We start from the raw sequence: 25,084 nt of genomic DNA, 5'->3' as shown, positions 1-25,084 counted from the left end.
TTGTGGCACTGGGATCCTGTCTGATGAGCTGTAAAGAAGATTTGGAGAAATAAAAACTCCAACTCTTACAGCACAATGCTGAAACTCAGACTATTCTAGGCAACAACAAATTAGGCTTGACTCTTGCAACAGTAAAGTTAGTGTGTTTGTAACTCTTTTTTCCTGGACACATAAGAATGACTACTTCTCATGAAAGCCATATGTCTAGAGATCTGGACAACAGGATAAGGGAAATGAGGTGCAATTGACACTTGTCTCAAATGTTTACTAAAACATAACTATTCATTTTTGGAATAGATTTTTTTCTAGAAAATGCAAACCTATATAGTAAGAGAATAAATTAATGCTTTCCTGGGGTTGGGTGTGGAAGTAGATAATGACTGAAAATGGACAAAAGGGATTTTTCTGAAGTGATTGAATTTTCTAAAAATGAACTGTGGTGATGGTTGAACAATTCTAAAAATTATAATTATTTAAGTGTACAAATATATTGATTTTTATACAACAATATGTAGATGGAACCTCAATAAACCTGCTTTAAAAAAGTTGTTAGTATTTAGACTTCTTGGTTAACAGGCTTGACTCTTCACTGTTTTTTCTTTATAATATTTTTTAAATTAAAAAACAGATTTTGTTTATTTATTTTTAGAGAGAGGGAAGGAAGGGAGAAAGGGGGAGAAACATCAATGTGTGGTTGATTCTTGCACACCCCCAACTGGGGATCTGGCCCATAACCTAGGCACGTGCCCTGACTGGAAATTGAACCAGTGACCCTTTAGTTCACAGGCTGGCAATCAATAAACTGAACCACACCAGCCAGGACGTAATTTTTTTTTTTTTTCATTAGCTATTCTTTCATTTTTGTGCGACACCTAAGAGTTAATAGAAACCCTCAAAAATTTTTTTCAAACTGGACCTCAGATTTCTTAACATTAATAAAAATTATTATTATTTTTCTTTTCCCCATGAAAATGGAATAGAAAAATAGATTAAATCAGTGTGTTTTTGTTTTAAGCAAGATACGAGATGTTTCTGGGCTCTTATCAAAACATAAGTCTGTATTGTGTAATGGAAGTGAGACTATGCAATGCCTGCTAATCTTTTGTAATCCTTCTTTATGTTAAAATAAAACTGGTCTATTTTTAAATATTTCTGTAAAAGAATAGGAAGACTGTACCTTTTGTGTGTGAGAGAATTGGGATAAAATGTTACCACAGACTAACCTTGAAGGAAAATGGAAAAGGTCAGAGCAACCATGCTCCCTCCTGACTCCCTCACTAAAGGTCTTGGAATCTTGTTACATGGAAATAACTTTCATAATACAGGGTGGGACAAAAGTAGATGTACAATTGTGAGTACAGAAAAAACATATTTCCTTGTATTATTATTTATTACTTGTTATATTATTTTTATACAAACAACTGTAAACCTACTTTTGCCCCACTCTATACACATAAACCATTTCTATAAACTATAAACATTATTCATTTATTATGCTCCTTTTTTAATTTCTATTTTTATTGCTATTCTATTACAATTGTCCCCCATTTCTTCCCCCATTGATCTCCCCTGCCCAGCTCACCCCTTCTCCCACAGTCAACCCCCTCCCTGTTGTCCATGTCCATTTTAATTATGATGTGTCTTGGTGTGGTCCTCTTTGGGTCCAACTTGTTTGGGGCTCTGTGTGCTTCCTGGACATATATGTCTATGTCCTTCACCAAACTAGTGGAGTTTTTTTGTTGTTGTTGTTGTTTGTTTGTTTTAATTGTTTTAAATAAGTTTTCAATTTTTTTCTCTTCCTCTTTTATTTCTGACACCCCTATGACTTGGATGTTGGTACATTTAAATGTGTCCTAGAGGTTTCTAAGCCTTTCCTCATTTTTTTTTTATTATTTTTTGAATTCTTGTTTCTTCTTTCTGTTCTGTTTGATTGTTTATTTATTTCTTTTATTCCAAGTCATTAATTTGAATACCAGCTTATATCCCATTACTCTTGGTTCCTTGAATGTTTTTATTTCACTTAGTGTATCTTCATTTCTTCCTTTATTTTGTGACCATAATCAATGAGTTGTCTGAGAATTCTGATTACCAGTGAGTCGAGCTCTGCATCTAATAACTTGGCTATCTCCATTAGTTCTAACCTTTACTAAACTGTAAACATTAGTTCTTTTTCTGGGGTTTTGTTCTGTTCTTTCATTTGGGCCATATTTCCTTGTCTTCCCAATTTGGCAGCCTTCCTGTGTTTCTTTCTGTGTATTAGATAGAGCCGCTTTTACTCCCTGTCTTAGTAATGTGACCTATGTAAAAAAATGTCCCTCTAAATTGTGTGCGGCAGAGCCTTAAGTAGTTGCCAGGCAGGGGCAACCTGCTTCACCACTTTGTGGTCTGTGTGTGGGATGGGGGGCTTCAGGAGGGGATAATGCTGTTGCCTGGATCCTGGAGGCACTCACCCCACTTCTAGTCAATTCATCCACCTCCCATAAGTGACTGATGCCCTTCCAGCTCCTCCCATGGGGGTTGTGTAATGTTCTAAGCCCATGTGGACCCTTTATGGCAAAAATCTGGCAGTTTCTTCTGCCACACCAACCACCACTGGTTTTTACAGCCAGAGGTAATGGGGGATTACCATCCCCCATGCTGGAACCCTAGGCTGTGTGGTCTGGCCTGGAGCTGGGATGGCTCACTCCCAAGGAATCCTCCCAATTTCTATTTACCACAGGTGAATGTGGGACCATCTGCTCCACTGCTGCTCCCTCTACTGCCTCCTCTCCATGCCACACTGATTTTCCACCCCATTTCCATGGCTCCACCCCTCCTACCTACCTGGATGAATGTGGCTTCTTTAAATCCTTGGTTGTTCGACTTCCACATAGCTTGATTTTCTGACAATTCTGGATGTTATTTGTTTTTGAGGTCTGGTTGGAATTATTTCTACGGTTGCACAAAAAGACGAATGAAGTGTGTCTACCTATGCCTCCATCCTGACTGTAAGTCACCCACATTTTAATTGGATAGTTTGTCTTCCTGGTGTTGAGTCTTATGAGTTCTTAACACATTTTGGAGATTAAACCTTTGTCTGATGTATCATTGACAAATATATTTCCCCATACAGTCGGTTTCTTTTTCATTTTGATGATGGTTTCTTTAGCCATGCAGAAGCTTTTAAATTTGATTTAGTCCCATTTGTCTATTTCCTCCTTTGTTTTCAGTGCCCTAGGAGATATAGCCCCCCAAATATTGCTATGTGAGAGATCTGAAATTTTAATGCCTATATTTTCTTCTAGGATTTTTCTCATTTTGCAACTTACATTTAAGTCTTTGATACATTTTGAGTTTATTCTTGTGTATTCTTTATATTGGTGGTCTCATTTCTTTTCTTCTTCTTCTTCTTTTTTTTGCATGTACCAGTCCAGTTTTACCAACATTATTTATCAAAGAGACTGTCTTTGTTCCATTCTATGCTCTTGCCATCATTGTCAAATATAAATTGATCATAAAAGTGTGGGTTTATACCTGGGCTTTCTGTTCTGTTCCATTGATGTATATGTCTGTTCTCATGCCAGCACCAGGCTGTTTTTATTGCAGAGGACTTATACTATAGTTTGATATCAGGAATTGTGAAACCTCCAGTTTTGCTCTTTTGCAAGATTGCTGAGGCTATTTGGGTCTTTTTTATTGTTTTATTTTTTGATTCCATATAAGTTTTTGAAATATATGTTTAGTTCTGGGAAATATGCCATTGATATTTTAATTGGAATTATGTTAAATGTGTATAATGGACATTTTAATGATTTTAATTCTTCTAATTCATGAAGATGGTATGTTTTTACTTATTTGTATCTTCCTCAATTTCTTTTTTCAGTATCCTATAGTTTACTGTATACAGGTATTTTACCTCCTTGGTTAAATTTATTTCTAGGTACCTTTTCTTGTCATTGGTGCAATAGTAAATTATATTTTTTTCTTAGTTTCTCTTTCTGTTAGCTCATTATTGATTTATAAAATTACTATCAATTTCTTGGCATTGATTTTGTATTCTTCTACTTTGCTAAATTCATTTATTAGTTCAAGTAAGTTTTTGGTAGAGTCTAGGCTTTTCTATGTATAATACATCATCTGTGAATAATGACGGTTTTACTTTCTCCTTTCCAATTGGATGCCTTTTATTTCTTCTTTTTGCCTGGACACTGTGACTAGGAAGTCCAGAACTATATTGAAACACAACTGTAAAAGTGAATATCCCTGTCTTTTATCTGATTTTAAGGGGAATGTTTTTGGCTTTTGCCCATTGAAAATGATGTTAGCTGTAGGTTTGTCATATATGGCATTTATTATGGTGAGGTATGAACCCTCTATTCCACCTTTGCTGAGAGTTTTTATCATAATTTTTATCACAATTTTGTGCTGGAATTTTTCAAGTACTTTTTCTGCATCTATTGATATGAGCAGGTGATTTTTGTTTTTCATGTTGTTTATGTAATGTATCACATTATTGACTTACCAATATTAGAGCAACATTGCATCCCCAGGATAAATCCCACTTGATTATGGTATATAATATTCTTGTGTGTTTAATGTTTTGGGGAATGTCTACACAGTTTTACATGATAAGTACATCATTTTTATAGTTCTATTAACAACACAGAGGAATTTCTATGTCTATATATCCTCACCAACATTTCTCATTTTTTAATTTTTTTGCAGTAGCCATCTTAAGGGATATCTGTAGATTTGGTTTGCATTTCTCTGATGATTAGTAAAGTGCATCTTTTTCCCCCCTTGTTGTCCCTTAATTAATCATTTTATAAGAAATGTCTATTCAAGTCCTTCACCCATCTTTTAAATTGGATTATTTAATTATTTTTGATGTTGGACTTTTGGTAGTTCTTTTTTTTCTGGATATGTCCTCGTTATTAGATACTCGACTGGCAAATATTTCTCTCATTCCACATGCTACTTTTTCACTATTGATTGTGTACTATGCTGCACTCAAGGTTTTTAACTTTAATGCAATCATATTTACCTGCTTTTGTTTTGCTACCTGTGCATTTGGTGTACTATTCATTAAATTATTGCCAAAAGCAATCTTGTGAAGATTTCTTCCTCTTTCTTCTAGGAGTTGCATACTTACATGTAGCTCTTTATTCCATTTTAAGTTAATTTTTGTATAAGATGTGAGGTAATAGTCCAAATTCATTGTTTTGCATAAGGATAACCAGTTTTTCTCATGCCAGTTATTGAAGAGACAGTTTTTACCTCATTGTATGGTTTTGGTTCCCTTGTTGAACATCATCTGACCTTATATGCAAGGGTTTATCTTTGGGGTCTCTGTGATAGTCACTGATTTTTGTAGCCTTTAACACCCATAATAAATTTACTGGAATTTCTTTTTTACTACATAGTCTGTACTTTAATCTAATGCTTGGCAGTCTTAATGGTACTGCCAGGTATATTTTTCTTAATCATTTATTATCAGTCTTAACATTAATACATATACTTTTAACTGTCCAACATTATTAATGTTGCATACTTATATGAGTTAACATCTAATATTGTAGCTTAATAGGTGTTGAATCGAGAGAAGATAGAGTTTAATCAGAGAAAACTTAAAAATTTCCAGTAAAAATGGTAGTTGTTTAAAACGCATTTAATTAGAATAATTTTAGTTGCTAATAAAAGAGTTCTGTAAACTGTAAGCATTAGACTCTATTTAGTTATTATTCTTAAGAAGATTGAAATTTACTTTATTCAATTCAGCCCCAATCTAGATTGTTATATAAGTTCTATTTTTAGGAAAATATCATGGTTTGTATCCCACAATGGCAAGTATGTTTCCAGCTTCATCATTTTTCTGAATATTGTAATATTCATTCTGGTATAACTCATTTTCTCTTTAATTTTTTTTCCTGTAGTTTCTTTTTAATCCCTTTAAAATGCTCTTTACTCCATCACTTCTAAAACAAACACATTTTGATCCTTTGCTTTACTTATTAAAATGGGTCTTTAGTCCTTGGGGTCTGCATATTGAACTAAAACTATACCTTATTGAATCTTTAGTGAGCTTGTTCAGAGTCAACCACTTCCTTGATGCTATCAAAATCCTGACTACCAAGAAAAGGTTTATTATGGCAGTAAGTTTGTCTTGTCTCCTATGTCTGCATACACATATCCAGTCTTTTTATTCTTACTCTATATAATAAAATTAATACTGGTTTTTGATAAGGCAATTTCAGATTGCACTTTATAAAGCATCTGCTCTTTAAGTCATATAAAGACAGAAATGTTCGATCTCAAACACAAGTAATCAAGTTTTTCCAAATTTCCTCATATTCTTCACATTTTTTACCCAAAACTGCATATAAACAGTTAAGGAACTAACCAAAAGAAATAAAATATTTGTTATATTTTTGCTGTATTTTTGTTGGAAAAAGAGTTTCTCAACTTAATATTTTTTTTACAAATATTTAATTTATATGCTAAAATTTTTCACAATTATTTGATCTACACATTGAATGCCATGTAGTAAGTGATATAAATAAAAAGTTAATTTATTATGACTTCAATAAGATTCTAATTTAATCAAAGCACAGATAAATTAGTAAAAATATAAGTGAATGTATACCAAAATATGAGTAGTAAAACAATAATAAAATCTAATTGTCTGCATGATTTTTGCTTTGAAATAAAATGTGGCCATTTATAACACCAACCATAATTAAAAATCTAAGATAAAAATGTTATTCTATCCATTAATCAAAATATTGCATTGTAATTTAAAATTAATTTAACTATTATTATAGTCTCTGTAGATTACTGTAACTCATTAACTTAGTAAAGTCTTGAAGTATCAAGGTTAAACAATAGTATTCAAATATATGCCTTTATTCTCATAATTTAATTTTTTTTTACAATTTAAGTTTATCTGAATTACATTTAAGTCCAAAATCAATATTTATAGTTTAATGATAAGGTGTACCATTAAGAAATGCAATAAGGTTATATGGTTAGTGAATTTAAATATGTATTTTGATTTATAGTTTAAGGATAGCTGGGAGTCTGCATTTTAGTAAACATCTCAGAGAATTCTTATATAGATTGTCCAAATCTTCACTTTCCAAAAGCAACTCATGAAAAAAAAAAATAAAGAAAGAAAACAAAAGGTATAGATTTTAGACCATTTGATTATCATTCAGCATTTCTAAATAACTACTCAACAGCTTTAATCTGGGTGTTTTTGTAGTGCTTGTTACAATATGTCCAGAATAGAGTCATCACTGTCCAATGCATTCTTTTTGTCTCTATTTCTTATGTTTTTTATTAATGCCTTTATACTCCCTGTACTTTTCTTTTTGTTTAATTCTATAGCCAATGCTCGTTTTCAACTGTCCTAAACTCATTGCCATTTCCCTGAAGTGTACATGAAACTTCAACAGACCTTTCAACCTTCTGTTCTAATTTACGTGCCACAATGGAGTCAGATTATTTTCCTAAAACCACCCCAATCATGTTACATTTGCATAAAACCTTTGGAAGTGTCTTTATGACATACCAAATAAAATCTACAATAATCTTTTATGTGAAACCTAGAATTATCTGTCCCCAAACTGACTTTTCCAATCTTAACTAATTATATTTCTTGCCACACAATCTCTCTATTTCATTTTGCCTCAAACTACAAACGAATTAAACTGTTCACTATACACTACTTAAATTACTCTGTTCATTCGTTTCATGTTTATAAAAGCTCCCCATCAAAACATTTCCTGATTTACCCAGCTGGAAGCAAGTCTTCTTCTAAAATCACATCATAACTTCTGTTCTATTCCCAATTAACCTTATATTTAATATTATGTTAAATAATAACTTGCATATTAGTCTAATTTTCTTTTCTAGAGTATATATTCCCAGAGTGTGGAGTCTATTTCAACTTCCTACTCCTTCAGAGGCTATTTAGAGGTCTTTGTAGAATAGCAATTAAAAATTTTCAAAAAATAATATCTGGTTTCCATTTCAGATTTTACTTCTTTTGAATCCGTGTCCACAAGTTAGTATATATTATTTTATATTAATGTAATGTATAAAAATTTATTCATTGGATTTACTATTTAATAAACACTTTTATGGAATTAACATTTTCCAGAAAATATTTGAATTATTAAACTATTATATGTATTTCATGGAAAATTCTTTGTTATTTTATATATGAGATGACTATATATATTTTTTATTCAAAATAATGTTGATTATGCTAATGCAATATAGTAAATATGGTCATAGAAAAACTGAGGTTTATATGTAAATTTGAAATATTATTTTATAACATCAATTATAAAATAAAACGGGAATTAAAATTTAAATCCACTTAAAAAGGTAACATTTACTTTACAATAAATATGGCCATATTATAGGTGACTTATAGAGATGTTTCCAGGTTATGAACTAGTGAGATTTACTTAAGCTCTTTATGTAGACACATTAGTTTTTTTGTATCTGGTCATGAAAAATTGCATGATAGTTTATGTGCTGCTAATTAATTTTAAATTACCATTCTGTATGGCTTTCCCCCCTTACAAATTTTCTTTGGGAAGAATAAATATGTGATGGTACTGGTAGGAATAAATATGTTAAGGGAATGTTTGCAATTTATTGAATTTAATATGCCAATATATTTTTATTTTGAACCAGTTTTATTTATGGAGAATCATCAATGTGAATTATTATTCTATTCATTCTAAGAATATTCTTTCATTCTTTTAATGTTTTAGTATATACAGAATTAGCAAAAAATATAAATTATAAAAGAAAAATATATAACTATAAATTTCAAATAAATGTCTCAAAATCAGTATTTGAGATTATAAGATAGGAGGTAAGCAATAAGAAACTGTGAAAATATTAAAATAAGTTTCCCTCTATAATCACAGGTTGCGGTCAAAGTAACTTTACCACTGTGAGTACTCAAAACACAGAATTATTTTTGTATCATTATTAATTATTGTATTATTTTTCATATGAACAGTTGTAAACTTCCTTTTGTCCCACCCTGTATTTTGCTGTAAAATTTGTTTTAAAATATTTTTCCCATTAATGTGTTTGACTTTTTTATGTTTTAATAGTTTTAATCAATTATTAGAAAATCTTGTGTAGATGTCATGTCGGTAATTGATTGTATGTGCCAGTTGGGAGGTCTTTTTTTTTTTTTTTCTTCTTTTAGTGGAGTTCATTGCAGTATAGACAGTGTATAAAGACATGGAACTGAAAGTTGCTCTGAAGGTGAAGACTCTAAAAAGAGAGCGACTGAAGAGCCAGTGTTCGATCTTGGGGCACTGCGTCCTTAAGACATAAAGCAGTCAGTCAATCTGTTCCTCTTTTGTGACTTTATTTGCCTCAGGCAGATAAGACTTCATACCTTATACATACAATAAAGATGTTCCATTGAACGTTCTCACAGCTATCTCACTTAATACGGAAAGGTGAAAACCAGAAAAGATCAAGAAAAGAAGTCAACGAAGAGGGAATACAAGTAGAGTGTGTGGTTTTAGGGATTAATAAAAGAAGTCCAGCCCTCCATTTCCTCACTGGGCACATTGCTGCCTCTTAGCTGCCTGCAATAATTAAAAATAATACACACATTTATTATGATGTGCCGTACACTGTTTTAAATTGTTTATTAATGTCGATATCATTTAATCCTCACAGAAAATGCCTAGGGTGGGAATTATTATTACTATTACATTACACATGAGGAAACTTGCAGTGCAAAGAAGTTGAATAGTTGCCCATCACCACAGGGTGCTGTAAGTAGTGGGGAGGAGGGATCAACACAGGCCAGTGAAGGAACAACTTGGGTCAAGAGAAACCAACTCAGTCTAAGCCCCGAATCCAGAGCCCATAGTTTCTTTGCTCCATTTTTTTGTTGTTGTTATAGGTTGAATTGTGCCCACTAAAAAAATATGTTGAACTCCCAAGTCCAAATACCTCAGAACATGACCTTGTTTAGAAATAGGGTCATTACAGTTATAAGTAGTGAAGTTCAGGTGGGGTCATACTCAGTACAGTGGGCCTTTAATCTAATATGACTGGTATCCTTTATAAAGAGAGGAAAGAGCAACAAAAGAGAATTCCCTGTAAAGACACAAGACCCACAGAGAGAAGACGTCATTGTGACAACACTAAGTGCCTGAACTAAGCTGATGCATCTGTAACCCAAGGAAAACCAACAAAATCTGGTAACCACTAGCGTCTAGGACGGCAGTAGGGGACAGCCTGTGCCATCAACTCCAGAGGAAACAAACCCTCTTCACACCTTGATTGTATACTTCTAGTGTCTAGAACTATGAGCGAACAAAGTTCTATTTTCTGTTTGGGGCGCTTACTATAGCAGCCCTAAAAGAGCTAGCACTCTCTCTAGACAAGTTCATTCCCAGAATTTTGTTTTATTTAACTTTCAGCCCTCATTTTGAATTATATCACAACCCTTACATTCATTAAGTAAAAATAACTGACTGTCCTATACACAAAGGAAACCAGGAGAATTGTAAGAGATGGTGTAAGCTTGGAAAAGATGGAGTGTCGGTAGGAAATAGTACCAGTTCATAGGGATGTGAGTAAAGAAGACATCCATAGTACTGGTATCTGAAGTAGGTTGATACTGAATGATAGAATAGAAAACTTGGACATTGTTTTGTTTTGGAATGCCATTGAAAACTTCTGACCAGACGTAGAATGACAAGAAGTGTCCTACAGAATAATCAATCTAGTACAAAGACTTAGAGCCTATGAGGTAGGAATAATTGGAGGCAAGATAATGGTGGGGCGACTGTAAGTCTCAGAGGAAGCAGAGCAGGTAAGATAAGACAACTTGTATTTGAATTTGAGAAGAGCCTTTGAAAGAGATTCTGGGAAAAGAAAATTCTGAGGATATACTCATAATAATTGCATACGTAGAAATAGAGAAGACAAAACTAATTTCATGTTTCAAACCTGGGTGAATGAAACTCTAGTTGTGGTATTACAGAGACAGCTTGTGACAGATGTATTTTGTTTTATTTTTTTTTATATTTAATGTTGACCTTATTAAGTGTGTATTACTGGTGATGTGATTTAGGTGAAGATAATCTGGAAATGCATAACCTAATTTTGAAAACAAACAGAAATAATAGTAGCTAATGCCCTTCGGCTGGCTGTGACTTCTGTGCCAGGCAAGCAGAACTTTCAGGTGGTGTCTTATCAAAACTTTAAATACTTTGGTGAACTGCAACCACTGTTGCATTCATTTAATAGATGAGGAAAAATGAAGGTTAGGAATGTAAAATAATTACTAGTTCCACACTATTAGTAAATGAGGAGCCAAGATCAGAACCCAGGTTGTCATACTTCATACTTTGGAGTCATCTTCATTTAACACTGATAATGAAATTAGATAATTAGATGAGATTTGTGGAAGTTAACTTTGATACTCCCAACAGAAAGATTCATAGTGTTCAGAATATGTGAAGTAATATCCTTCAGAGAGAGTACTTTCCAGAAAAAATTTCCATTTCTATTCTTAGGTATTTTTCATTTTAAACTAGGGATTATTTTAGTTGAAATGACCCTCAAATGACTCTAACATCTATTTTACAACAACTTGATCATACAGGGATGGGCAAAAGTAAGCTTGTAGTTGAGAGCACAGAAAACACAGACTTAATAAAGGTATTGTAATAATCATAACCTGCATGTCTTTTCTGTACAAACAACTGTAGATCTACTTGTACCAACCCCTGCATATATCTTGAACTCTCATTTCTAGTGAGCCATAGCATAAAATTATATTTATATGATATTAAGTATTTTAAAAAGAAAAGATGTAAAAGTCTTATACTACAAGGTTTAGCTCATAAAGCTCAAATCTCTCTGGAGCTCTGTCCTTAATGTAGTAAGTAAACATGTAAGACTCGGGCCATTTAAACATATGTTATTCTTTTCTAGGATGGCTTTTAAAAAGTTTCAGTAAAAAGTAAATAAAATAATAACAGAAGCGTGCCAGAAGGGACATAGTGTTCTATGTGTGTCGTATTTCCCTGGAGACTTTGACTGAATGGATTACCTTTTCTACTTCCTGCCTTAACCAGCTTTGGGGTGAGTGTGGCAGACTGTTAAGTTTCTATATTTAGCCTAAAGTGGAGGGATTTTCACTGAAGTGTGAAGCAATTTTAAATATATTTGTATAAAAATTTGCTGAATTTTAAAGCACTTTGACATCACGGTGAATAAAAATTACTCAAAAGACAAATAAGCATTCATAAATAAACTGACCATGTATGCTCTTTAAATATCAAATTATGCCCACATGGGAAGCAACATTATTTATTACAGTCATACCTAAATAATTTGTATAGAAAAATAAATGTTGCGCATAGTAATAAATAATACTTAAAATAAGTTTTATCACCATAACCTTATCAACAGAAAAAATGATGCTGCAACTATTAATTAAACACTTTTGAGCTTCCAGCTTCTGCAGAAAGCTATGGTAGTCTTCAGTTTACTGAGAGGAAATTGACTTGCTTTCTCTATGAGGTATAGCTTATTATGGATATTTTTAGCTAAGCTATTTTCTGTAAAAAATATATCATCATAATCCACTTTATAATATTTGGTAAATATTATAGCAGAAACATAGATTACATGCAAGAGGAGATATTGCTGTGATTCAAAGATGGTTATTTAACTTTCTTTTTAGCAACCCACCAACCTAAAGTTATTAACCAGGCAATAATGTTAAGACATGTCCATTACATAAAGAAATTCTATCTTGAGCAATAAGTATTTAATGAACAATGGAAATAATAACCTACTTCATTTGTGATTGGACTTGTTAATAACTAGCAATATACTGGAGAACATTACAGTGGAATCTCACTTAAAATGTTCATATCAGTAGTATTTTCAGCTTTATTGAAATATAATTGATATACAGGAATTGTATATATTTAAGATATACAGTCTGATGTTTTGACCTTGTATAGATTTAAACTGAGCACTGAAACTAAGTGAATAAACACATCTATCACCTAAAATAGTTACTATATTTTACTTTTTTGTGTGGTGAGAAGGATTATCTATCCTCTTAGTAAATTTCAGGCATGTAATGCAGTATTTTCACCATACTGTAAGTTAGATCTTCAGAAACAAAGGAGTGCAGGTATCTCTTCAATATACTGTTTTCATTTCCCTTAGGTATATACTCACAAGTGGGATTGCTAGATCATATGACAGCTCTATTTTTAATTTTTTGAGGAAACTCTAGACTGTTTTCCATAATGACTGTATCAATTTACATTCCCACCAAGAGTACACAATGGTTCTCTTTTCTCTACATCCTCGCCAGCATTTTCTAGCCTCTCAATTTTGTTCCAGTGGTCTGTCTTTTTGTTTTTGTTTTTTGTTTTGGTCAGTGGCATATAGTTTTTATACCTGTGTCTTTATAATGTATTTTGAAATAATGAAGCATTATTCCTCCAGATTTATTCTTATTTTTCAAGAATGCTTGCTTATTTTGGTGATTTGTAGTTACATAGATATTTTAGATTTTTTTTTCTCTTTCTGTTTTTGTGTTGGTTCTATCTCCACAGACTGCTCTAGTACAGGAGGTGACCCTCACCAATCAGATTGGCCTGAGACTCTGGGTGCATCTCAGACATTTGTGTTCAATCAAACTGGTGCCTTTGCTGTTAGTGGCCTCCCCAGAAGACTAGAGTATGCCAACTTCCATCTGCCCCTGAGGGAGGTGAGAGAGCAGCCCATCCCTCAATAGCAGCCAGAACATTTCGGTGGTTAGATATATGGTCCGATTCCTTTTCTCATCAGGGAGAAGCAGGGAAGTGGAGTTTACTACTTGATCACTCTGCACTGATGTGGGGAGAGGAGCTGCAACAAATATTTCCATTTTTGTGCAGACCACATGATCTTCCCAACTGTCTGCATTGTTCTCTGTCACCCCTAATACAGGCTGGACCTCATCAGCCCTCAGAGGCAGGTATTGTAGAAGCCAGTTCTTTGGGTAGCATCCAGAAAAGTCTGGGAGCTAGAAGTTTACAACGACTCCATCTAGGAAGAAGCTGGTGTCTTGGTTCTTTCTCTGGAATGAACTAGTGAGGAGAGCCTTGAGATATACTCACCTGCTTGTTCAAACTCTCAAAGGACTGGCAATTACCTGCCCATCACCTTCCAGTGATGGGTGAGTTGAAATCCAGTCCTTCGGGCATCAGCCAGAGAATTTGAAGCAATAGATGTGCAGTTTAACCCTTCCAGGAGAAAGCTGGGAGCCTGGTTTTATTGCTGCCTTAAGTAGGCCATGGGGAAGGAATCACAGGAAGAGCCCACAGTGCTGTTTAAAACCATTGCTTTGTTTGTTCTTTTTGGAGACAAGTAACTATAGGGCCTTTCAGCTTCCAGAGACGGAAGAGCTAAAAGCTATACCTTCAGTCAACAGCTGGAAATGTCAGGGTGCTACGTGTGACCTTCCAAATCCTTTCAAAGAGAGGTTGGAGTTTTAGTTTTACTGCTGGAGTAAGCTGGGAAAAGAGACCACAGAGAGTGTTCACATGTCTACTTACACTCTCAGGGTACTAGTGATTGCCTGTCTCATCAACTCCCAAACTTGAGTTGGTAGGGATATATTCAATCATTTAGTCCAAATACTAACATTTTATAGATGAAGGAAAAAAAACAAGGATAAAAAATAAAGATTTTCCTAGGATAATTTACAGTTAGACTAAAACTCAAATTTCCTGATTTCTTCACAAAAGAACATCTAGTCTTTTATTTTTATTATATTGGTGCTTGATGATCTGATATTAAAAAATACAACTGCTATTCTACCATAGTAAGTAGAATACACTTATGGATAATACCAATCAAGTAATTTTGTAGTGTAGAAATAATGAACCATCTTTAAAGTCTCACTTATTCACTTTCATAAAAAAATATTTCACAAATTTTAACTGAGCAAATGAACTAAGCAACCAATACAACTAAATAATACATAAAATATAGTACACACCAATGAATACATTATATATTTATGGCTCTGTATCAAGGAGAGGGTATACTTTTAAAATGTTGTACATTAAAATTAAACTCTCATTTAAAAGTTTAATTCTTTAAGGGTGTGTGTATGTATGTGAAAGGGAGAGACAGAGAGAGACAGAGAGGGAGGGAGAAACATGAAGAAAATAGGGGCTGGGTGGGAAAGGCATGGGCCTGCTCAAGAGAGAAAGCTGGTCAGTGTCAGGACTGGGGTCTTTAGTCATTGTAGCTGGTGCTGATGTCAACCATGGCTATTGCTTCATCTGGTTCTGCTGATGTTCTGGGTCTGAAGGCGAAACACAACTGAGGCCTAAATGTTATCTCTAGTTTGACCAAAACTCTGTTTCTGTGGTCAACAGATCCCGGGCTTTTTTCCCTAACATTATATAATGCAGGTCAGAACCTTATGGTCTTGAAAACTTAATGCTTAAGGATATGGCCACTCAAGGGCTTGTATGGGAATCATATGAGACTCTTCTTCCACCCTTTTGTTCCTCCTCTAAGGATTTCTATCACATGACTAGAAAAATGCCAGGGGAGGAAAGATTAGGAGAGGGAATGATCAGCCACATGAAGAGTCAAGGGGTCTAAACTGCTGACCAGTGATATGTTAGGGGATGAAAGATTATCCTGGGGGTGAGGTCTCACCCTACAATTGTCCATTATTAGGCAACCAGGGCTTTTCACCCTGGTTATCTTCTGTTCCCCAGCTTAATATTCTTACTCCGCTAATGTCTAATTGCCTAGTATAACTGCACCCTAAATTTTCCAAAGATAATCGATATCATTTTCCTGCTTTAAAAATTAAGGTTTTAGAGTTGAAATAAATAAACACATTAACATTTCGAAAGAGTTCATCTACATACATTTGCCATACTATTTCAAATAATGGATTTTTTATTGCTATATTCCAAACCCAGAAAGTACAGAATTTACTCCTTAAATAGAAAAAATGCTAATAAAATTCTGCAAATTTCATCCCATGTCATGTCATGGATGGTTTTCTGTAATTGAAACACAAGATTTTTATTAAGTTTATATATTTCAGTAAGCTTCATCAGATAATTTTCACAAGATACTCCCTCTTCCTGAAATAGCTTCCACAACTCCACCTACCTGTGTCTTCTCTCTCTTATCTTATTAATGCCTACAGGTCTCAGAGCAATTATTATTTACTTAGAGATGATTTGACTGACCTCCCTTATTAAAACACCTTCCTCTATTAATACATTTATCCCACTGAATGTTTCTTCTCTTGGAAATTTTCTGAGTTTTATTTTTAGATATATTAGGTGGCTCTTTAATTATTGTATATGTTATGCACAAACTTGTCACCTTTATTAAAATATGGTCAATTATATTTTCCCTTTTATTGTAGCTACAATACTGACAAGCTTCTCACAAAAAAAATGAGATGTTCAATAAATATGTTTAGAATGATTGAATATACCAAGCTTACATCTAGCTAAAAATTGGAAGTGTGTGTGAATTAGCCAGCTAATATAATCTATCAGTCTTCACATATAGTAACAATTGATGTTACATTTAAAAGATGAGGATCGTTTTTAAATGGGCTGTAAAATTTCATTATACTTTTATTTATTATTGAATCAAACACAGTATCAAATTTATATTTGGTATTTATTTGGAGAATAACAACTTACACAAGTCCTATTTTTCTATGACCTTTTCAAACACATTTTAGAGCTATTGGACTTCTTTTTGGAGGAAAGGTGAATGAAAAAGTCTCAGATGTAATATGACATCATAACCTACAATGACTAATAAATGGTTTCAAGTGCTTGAATCATCTTAGTTGCAACACTGAGCATTGTAGAGCAGAACCATTTTACTCAAAACAATGACGATATGTATGTTTCATAACCAACTAATAAATGGCATGTTTTTAATTTTTCCTAGAAACAAGAAGCAAATGCATAACCATAGAATCATAGACTAATAGATTTTCAGGAATACTTATCCCACCAGTGCAATTTGCTGCTGAGAGTAAGAAGCCCATCTACAGCATCTTGGGTAGATGTTCATGTATTCTCTTCTGCAATGTTTCTAAAGGTTTTGGACAGAAGTAAGTTTTTGAGAAGAATCTGTAATTGCCAAAATGGTCTTCTTTATATTGATCCAGCATTTCTCCCTTGGCAATCACTTTCCAGAGCAGCTTAAGGAATGTCTAACCTTTCACCATTCCTCAGATATTCGAAGGCCTCTGAGTCATTCCTTTGAGTATAAGTGCCCTGGTCCCACAAAGACCATGGTTATCCAGGTGCTTATAACAAAAACAGTCATTCCATACCTACTTTAAATTGTACATGCGAATTTCAATTATGTTAATTTTCATCTTATTTCCCTGTTATCCTTTCACTTCTTTTAGCACATTAGCGATCTTTTATAATTTTGTTTATTCCACAAATATTCTAAGTAAACTTCCTCCATTTATAACAAAATATTGAGAAAGAATAAGCCAAAAAAGTACTATTAATTACTGAGATATCTTTTTTGTTTCAGAAGCCTGTCAGATTACATAATATGAAACTATTCGATAAAATACTTTAAAATGCTTTATAAAACTTGACAAATACACATTTATATGCAGACATGAATTTTTAAGGAAAAATTAAATAAAAATAAAAAAACCAAGGACCAAATATGGAGGTAGTGTTGAAAAAGAGACTAGGGAAGCAAAAACTAACAATTGTCTTGTTGCTGTATGCGGTGGAAGAACTTTCAGTTATTTTGGTAGCCAAGTAGTCTGGGCCCTAAAAACCAGGCCCTTTAGGTGACAATACTTTGTGAAATTGTGCATTAAGAACACTTCTGCAGAGGCAAAAGATGACAAGCAGGACCAAGTGTCTCCTTTTGGGCTCCTGGAGAGGAAACAAAATGCTCCTACCTGACAACTGATAATCACAGGTCTCCTGTGATTTCTGCTTGGGTTTGATTCACATTATTTGCATGGCCTTCTAAACCCAGACAGATAAATAAGCATTAAATAGTCATAGACTGTTAAGAAAATTGATGTGTCTGATGAAGTAAAATTAGGAAAGATGCTCTCTTGAGAAAAATAAATATAGTAAAAAAAAGTTCCCATTGTCTTAATGACATTCTACTGAATAGGTGCTTATATTTTAAAGTAACAAATACATTGTAAGAAAAATGTTTTGTTAAAAATAACAAAAAGCAGGATTAGACTGTCAGAGAGGTCAGATGGTAGACAGTGAGTATGAAACAACTTTATTTGAAGAACGTGGTAAACTGCAAATCACCATATTAAAATGACAATGTCTAATAAGTAGAAATTCTAAAACTTAAAAGATAGATATTCATTAGAATAAAACTCTCAAGTGATGGGGTAAAATGGCATATAGAAATTGAAAAGAGAAAATGTAACCCGGTGTTTGGCATTGAATAAATTATTCTAAATCAAGAACAAATAAAGAGATGGAAACTATGAGAAAAATTAGTGAGTGTGAAAATATCATGAGAAGATCTAACCACATATCGCATTGTAGTTCCAGTGGAAGAAAATATCAGAGAATGTTGAACATTTGAAGTTTTGGGAAAAAACAAAGAGACCAAAGTGAGAAACCTAGGAGAATAAAACTTACACTAAGTGTTCTACTGAAATAATAGATGCCAACAGACAAGTAAATAATTTCTTCAAACTACTGAGAGAAATGTTATCAAACTAGAACAATAGAATATTTATAACAGAATTTTTTTAAGTCTAGATATTTTTAAAATAAGAATATTTCAAATTCATAACTCTATAAAAATACATTTCTAACATTGCATATTATGAAGAATAAAATTAAATCCCAAGGGAAGTTATTCATTCTGAAAAAAAATAAAGGTAAAGAACAAGAAAGTAAATCTGTTGGGAAATAAAAAATTATTGTTATATAAAACAATAATCATTTGGAATAAAATAAAATGGTTCTAAAATACAATAGTTACATGTGGAATGGGAGAAAATGACCTGAAAAAATTATTCTAAAATGTTTGTACTGTTTGGAAGGTGGCTGGTGCTATTTATGATTAGGTGAATCAGGAATAAATACTTAAAACACGGGAACATCCAATCTAAGAAAAGATACAGACCTTTGGCTATCAGATACCATATTTTAGAAATAAGTAATGGAAAAAGAAAGAGGAAACAAAAGAAAAAGAAAAAACAATGGTAAACCAATCTCTCTGATATGATGTTGCAGGCAAATGGAAGGTAATATAAGTATGGAATTGTTGGTAAATCATGAATATTTATTTTTCTGAGTGTACTGCAGTTTACAAACAATTCCATATTTTTCTCATTTAATCCTTATAAAATTTCAATTTTATGAAAAAGGCCATTTGCTTATGTTTTATGGATAAAGTATGAATTAACTCTTCCATTATGTACTTACTTGTTAAATTAGTTTATAAAGTCAGAGAAACTAGAGAAAAATTTCCAAATCCACGTCTTCTGCTTTTAGGTCAAGGGTCTTTCTCATTTGCAACTTAGTCTACAAGTGACTGATTCAAACTATCGTAATTTATGGACTATGTTAAAAGCCCCTTTACAAAACTAATATAAGGGATGCTGCCATATTCTGTGCTGACAGCAAGTTACGTTAGATTTTTGCCATTCTCCAGAGGTAATTCTTTAGTAAAGCCTGCAAATTTAGATGTTGATTGCTGCTGCCTTTGTGAACTATGTATTCTTATTTAAGTGGTCATGAAATTTGTTTAATTGCCTGTTAAAGAATTTTGAAGAAAAGTAACACCAAGTTTAGTATGCTGTATTTTTAAAATCTGTCTCTCCACTCTACCCTCAATTTGAACAAGAAAGCAATTGTTCTTTTCTCTTATCTTCTTACAATCCTAATTTAGAAACACATATTTAAATAATCACTCAGATGGATGATAAAACCTTCTGAAATTATGTAGGGACTTAAAAAGTCACCTAGGGTCATTAAATATTTTATTATATTTTTATTCTCTAGTTTTGCATTTGAAAATTCACCTCCGAAGTTTAGAAGAAAGCAAAACAGAAAAGTCACTTTTCTAACTCTTTCACTTTTCATCAGTGTGTCTTTGGTCCCAACATTGGTATTTTTATTTATATCATCTTCTTCTTTGACTATAGATTAAAACAAATAAGCAACTCTAAAACAAAACCAAACATAATTACTGGTATTCCCTAAAAGCTTTTATTATGGTGTTTTCAAGTTAACTCTGTTCCTTTTACCAGTCTCTTAATTTTATTTCACATATTAGTTTCTGCCTTGCTTTTGAATACAATAGGGTTTTTTTTTTTTTGTATTGTTTATGTTAAGAAATACATATATTATAAACATTTCTTTGCATTGACCAATCAAAAAGTTTTATAAATTTACAGGACATAATTATAATAAAACAAATAATCATTTTGTATAGTATATTTAAAGCACAAAATTTTAATTTTCAAGATGTTCTGAAGGATGGACAGATATGCAAAGTGACAGTATGATACTTTTTTTAGGTTAACTCCTATTTCTACAATTACTAAGTTTATGATTCTTCAAGTTACCTAAAATTTTTGTGCATCTGTATTTTTGTTGGTAAATGGAAATAACTTTCTCATAAAGTTATGGGAAATTTTTGAAGAGTTCAAAGATTTTTAAATTTTGATAACCTTCTCCAGTGGCTTTCCATAACAGTCCCACTTGCTGATGGACCTGGCACCGGAGACACACCTATGTACCCTGACATCAGGCCTACCCACCCTCCTGTGGCCCCTGGAAACAAACCACCCTCTTGCAGAACCAAGCAACAGGACTACACACAATACCAGACTACCTAGAGTCTCTGACCTAAGTTTTATTTGTGGCATATACATACAGTAGAATATTATTCACCCTTAAGAAAGCAGAAAATCTTGTCATTTGCAACAACATAGGTGAATCTGGAGGAGATTATGCTAAGTGAAATAAGCTAATTATAAAAGTACAAATACCACATGATACCAGTTATATGAGAAATCTAAAATAGCCTGGGTTGAGGGGAAAATGGCAGGGTATCATTGGTCAAATAGTACAAAGTTTCAGTTATACAAGTAGAATAAGTCTTAGAAATCTATGACATGACATACAGCCTACAGTTAATACTACTGTATTATTTAGTTAAAATTTGCAAAGAAGGTAGAACTTATGTTAGGTGTTCTTGTAAAAAAAATAGCAACAATAATAAAAGTTAAGAGTAAACTTTTCAAGGTGATGACTATGTTCATGACAGATTTTGAAGATTTTTTTTGGTTGTGTACTTGTATCTGAACTCATCAAGTTGCATGTATTACATGTGTACAGCTTTTTGTCAATAACACTTCAAAAATTTGTTTAAAAATGTGATAACTTTTTAAATATATATAGTATTGAAAAAATTGATATAAGGACACTCCATTTATATTTTTAATTTCTAAAATTATATTAATAACTACCATTTATTAAATGCTTAGTTTCAAGCAGACAGTACTCTCTGTGCTTTACATGTATTAAATGATTTGATACTCACAAGTCACAACCCTGTGATTTGATATTATTTTTATATTTTCTAGATGACTATATGGCATATACATATAGACTAGATTTTACTGTGATAACAGATAACCCCTTGATGACATACAACCTAATACTCAAAAAATGTACTTTATCTTTCAAGCCACCTTCCCTTCCTGGAGTGTAACTTGGCTCTCTCTATTCCACGTGGCCCCACAGGGACCCTGACTGATAGAAGCGCCACCATTTTGCAGTTGCAGCTTTTGAAACACATAATCTCTTCAGATTCCACAGTGTCAGAGACGCATGCTGGGGAGTTACATCATGGTTCTTCTGCCTGCATTCATGGGCCGCAACAAAACCACTTGTAGCTTCATGAAGTCTGTGAAATATGGTGAAAGTGCTCAAATGTTAAGTCAGCACCGCTCTCTCTGGAACACGTAGGAAGTGTCAGAATTTGCACACTGGCTGTTTGGTTCTTGAGTCTCATTAGCTGAGCTGCTGTACTCATTCCAAGAATAATTGTACCCATGTAGCGTGTGTGTGATGTCTCAGAGACTGCTAGTTAATGCCAAAAATACATTTACTCTTCTGGAGTATACAGAGAGGCTCTTCTTTTTCATGGAATGCATGAAATGCATGTGCCATTCTGGGCCAAGGTGTCAGTGGAGCAGGTATAATCTTTTATGCTTTCTCTCCCGTTCAGGGCACAGGGTGCCTCTTCCAGTGAAGAAGTCGTGCAGGGCAGAGCAACACAACAGGAGCAGCTGTGTTCCTGGGGCCTGTGTCACCACAAGAAGGGCAGCGACCTGGAGAGCAGGGACAGACAAGTTCAGATCTCTTTGGACAATTTTTTTTTTGAGCCCTTGTGTTTATATTTGAGCCATTTCAAAATGAGATATATTTATGTCACAGTAATTTGTGTATCATATTTTAATGAAGCATTTGAAATTATTGAAATTTGACTAATATTAACATACAAAAATAAAAATTTCATGGTTTAACCTAATAATATAGTTCTGAAATAATTTAAATAAATAAATTAACCATTCTAATTAAAGGTGGTATAATTTAATTTTTCCATTTTTTGAAATACTATCTGCTAATGTCATGGTTTTATTGACTATATAAAATATTTTCTTCCTTTATTAAATTTAACTCCAAGAGTACTTTTTCTTATTCTTCCCAGGTTTTATGTATATCTAAATTAATAGTAATTCTTATTTTTTCATGAGATATTAGTTCAGAACACCAGTTCCTCTCAATACTTTCCACTACATATGAATTAAAACCAAGAAATTATTAAGCCATATCTCCCTTTATAATTACATCTAGTTTGTAGAGCTCTTAGAAGTTTGCTTCATTTTCCCAACCAAGTTCTTTTCATCATCCATATATCTATTCTTAAGTTTATGAATTATTTTTCCATATAAATAGATGCTTTCTAGATATATGTATAATTATATGTTTTTCCTCTTATTATCAGGTATGGTTCTTTGAATAAGATGCATTTTAATAATCTATGAAGTCCTAATATACACACTACACAATGTTGGTATTATCATATGACATATTTTTCCTGTGTTAAAATATCACGCTGATATTTATTACTCATCATCTCTCATTATTTACATCTAAAGATACATTTATTTTGCATAACCTGTAACTATTTTCTTTGTGAATACCCAGGGAATATTTTATTTTATTTTTACCAGTCATCTTTCGGTGCTACATCTGTTGTCTTCATTTATACCAAGTTTTATAGCTCTTCTGGGGTATGTTCTTTATCCCCCTCATGTTCACGTTAAAGGTCTCTTGACTAGAATGGAGATTACCATGGCAAAGAAAGTGAGCTTATCTTTATGCCATGGAACTTCCTGTTGTAGGCCTGCCCAGTGTGTGAAAACTGTTATTTGGCACGCTATATATAGCCAGCTGTTCCTATCCCTTACTTCCCTTACTTTTTCTAAATCAGAGCCTTAACTGGAAGGAAAGATGAAAACTCAACATGCGCCTTCTGGTCCTTCAGTCTCCTTTATACATAAAATAAAATAATTTTCTTTCCAAGTCAAAAATATAACCCCTGACATAACATTTTATTTGGTTATTCTGAAAAGCTTCTTAGTTTTTTTCAAAAAAAGCTTCATTCAAAAATTAATGTGTTTGACTAGTACTTTTATCTTTTTATAATTATTCTTCTTAGAAATATGTTATAGGCATGAAGTAATTCAAAGCAGCTATAATTTAATTCTTCATATAACTTTTCTTGTTTAAGAACTTCCATTAAATTAAATAAAATAAACATTCTCAGAAACTTGTTCCACAAACCCAGCTGGCCAGGAAGAGCATCTTCTTGAAGGGAGATATCTAGATGTTCTACAGATTACATATGTATATGTTTATGTAATCATGTATGCGTATGTAATCAGCTGTATCAGTAGGCAACCATCCTCAAAATGGCTACCCAAATCTAGCTCTGAAGTATATTTTCTTAAATGAATTTGCTGAACTAAACCATTTTTCCCTCTATGAAACCAGTTTTCATGTCTATTTGCACCATCTATTCCTCATGAAAATGGAAAATGGGCTTTGTGTTTTCCTGGCATCGCTGAGCACCATTATTTGCAAATGGCTCATTAAAAAAAAAAAAAAATTTTTTTACCAGAATATACCACTTTATTTGCTTTCTTAATTCAAAATTACTGTTTATCACTACATTATCTTCATGCTTCGTTATGTCACATCTTTCTTTAGTACTGTTTGAGGTCAATTTATGTATTTGTATGGTCTTATTAAATACTTGCTGAATGAGTGACATTACATACCTTATTCCTTGCTTTCTGGGAAATACGGGCTCAACTTCTAGCAAGCCATCTTCAGCAAAAGTCCAATTAATCCTTTTGTTAGAACTGTTACTGTCTAGGTATACAGCATTATTTTAAAACAATATTTGTTTGAAAAAGCTTCTGTTATTTTTTCATGAAATTAACTTAGAGAAAACTATCCCCAAAATATAACAGGTTGTAACTAGATTTCTAACATTTGTGAATAAATTACATTATTTTAGCTGCATCTAATCTCTTAGAGCTGAGTTTTTCATGAACAGTCACCCTACAGTGGGGAAATCGGTAACTCAAATATGATAAAATATACATTTATAAAAATATAAATTAGACATTAGCACTTTAATAGAAATTGCCATTAAATTAGTTTCCATTATTTTTCAGTAATACATTTAAAACAATTTGCTTCAGAATAAATATATTTTCACTTCACTTATTAACTTTCAATAAATGTATCTTAAAAATGCAAATAATTTAAAAGAAATGTATTTTTTATGTTTTTAAAAAATATTGTACTATTACAACCTTTCAAATTTTCCTCTATTGCTCCCCACCGCCCTGTTCACCCCCCACTCCCACAGTCATTCCCCACCTTGTTGTCCGTGGCGTGAAGGCAGTAATGAAACATACTTGATCTAT

Source organism: Furipterus horrens, unplaced genomic scaffold (genome assembly GCF_987537825.1).
Source record: "Furipterus horrens unplaced genomic scaffold, mFurHor1.1.pri manual_scaffold_5, whole genome shotgun sequence".
Lineage (NCBI taxonomy): Eukaryota > Metazoa > Chordata > Mammalia > Chiroptera > Furipteridae > Furipterus > Furipterus horrens.
The sequence above is the reverse complement of the archived record's forward strand: the minus strand, read 5'-3'. Positions refer to the sequence as shown.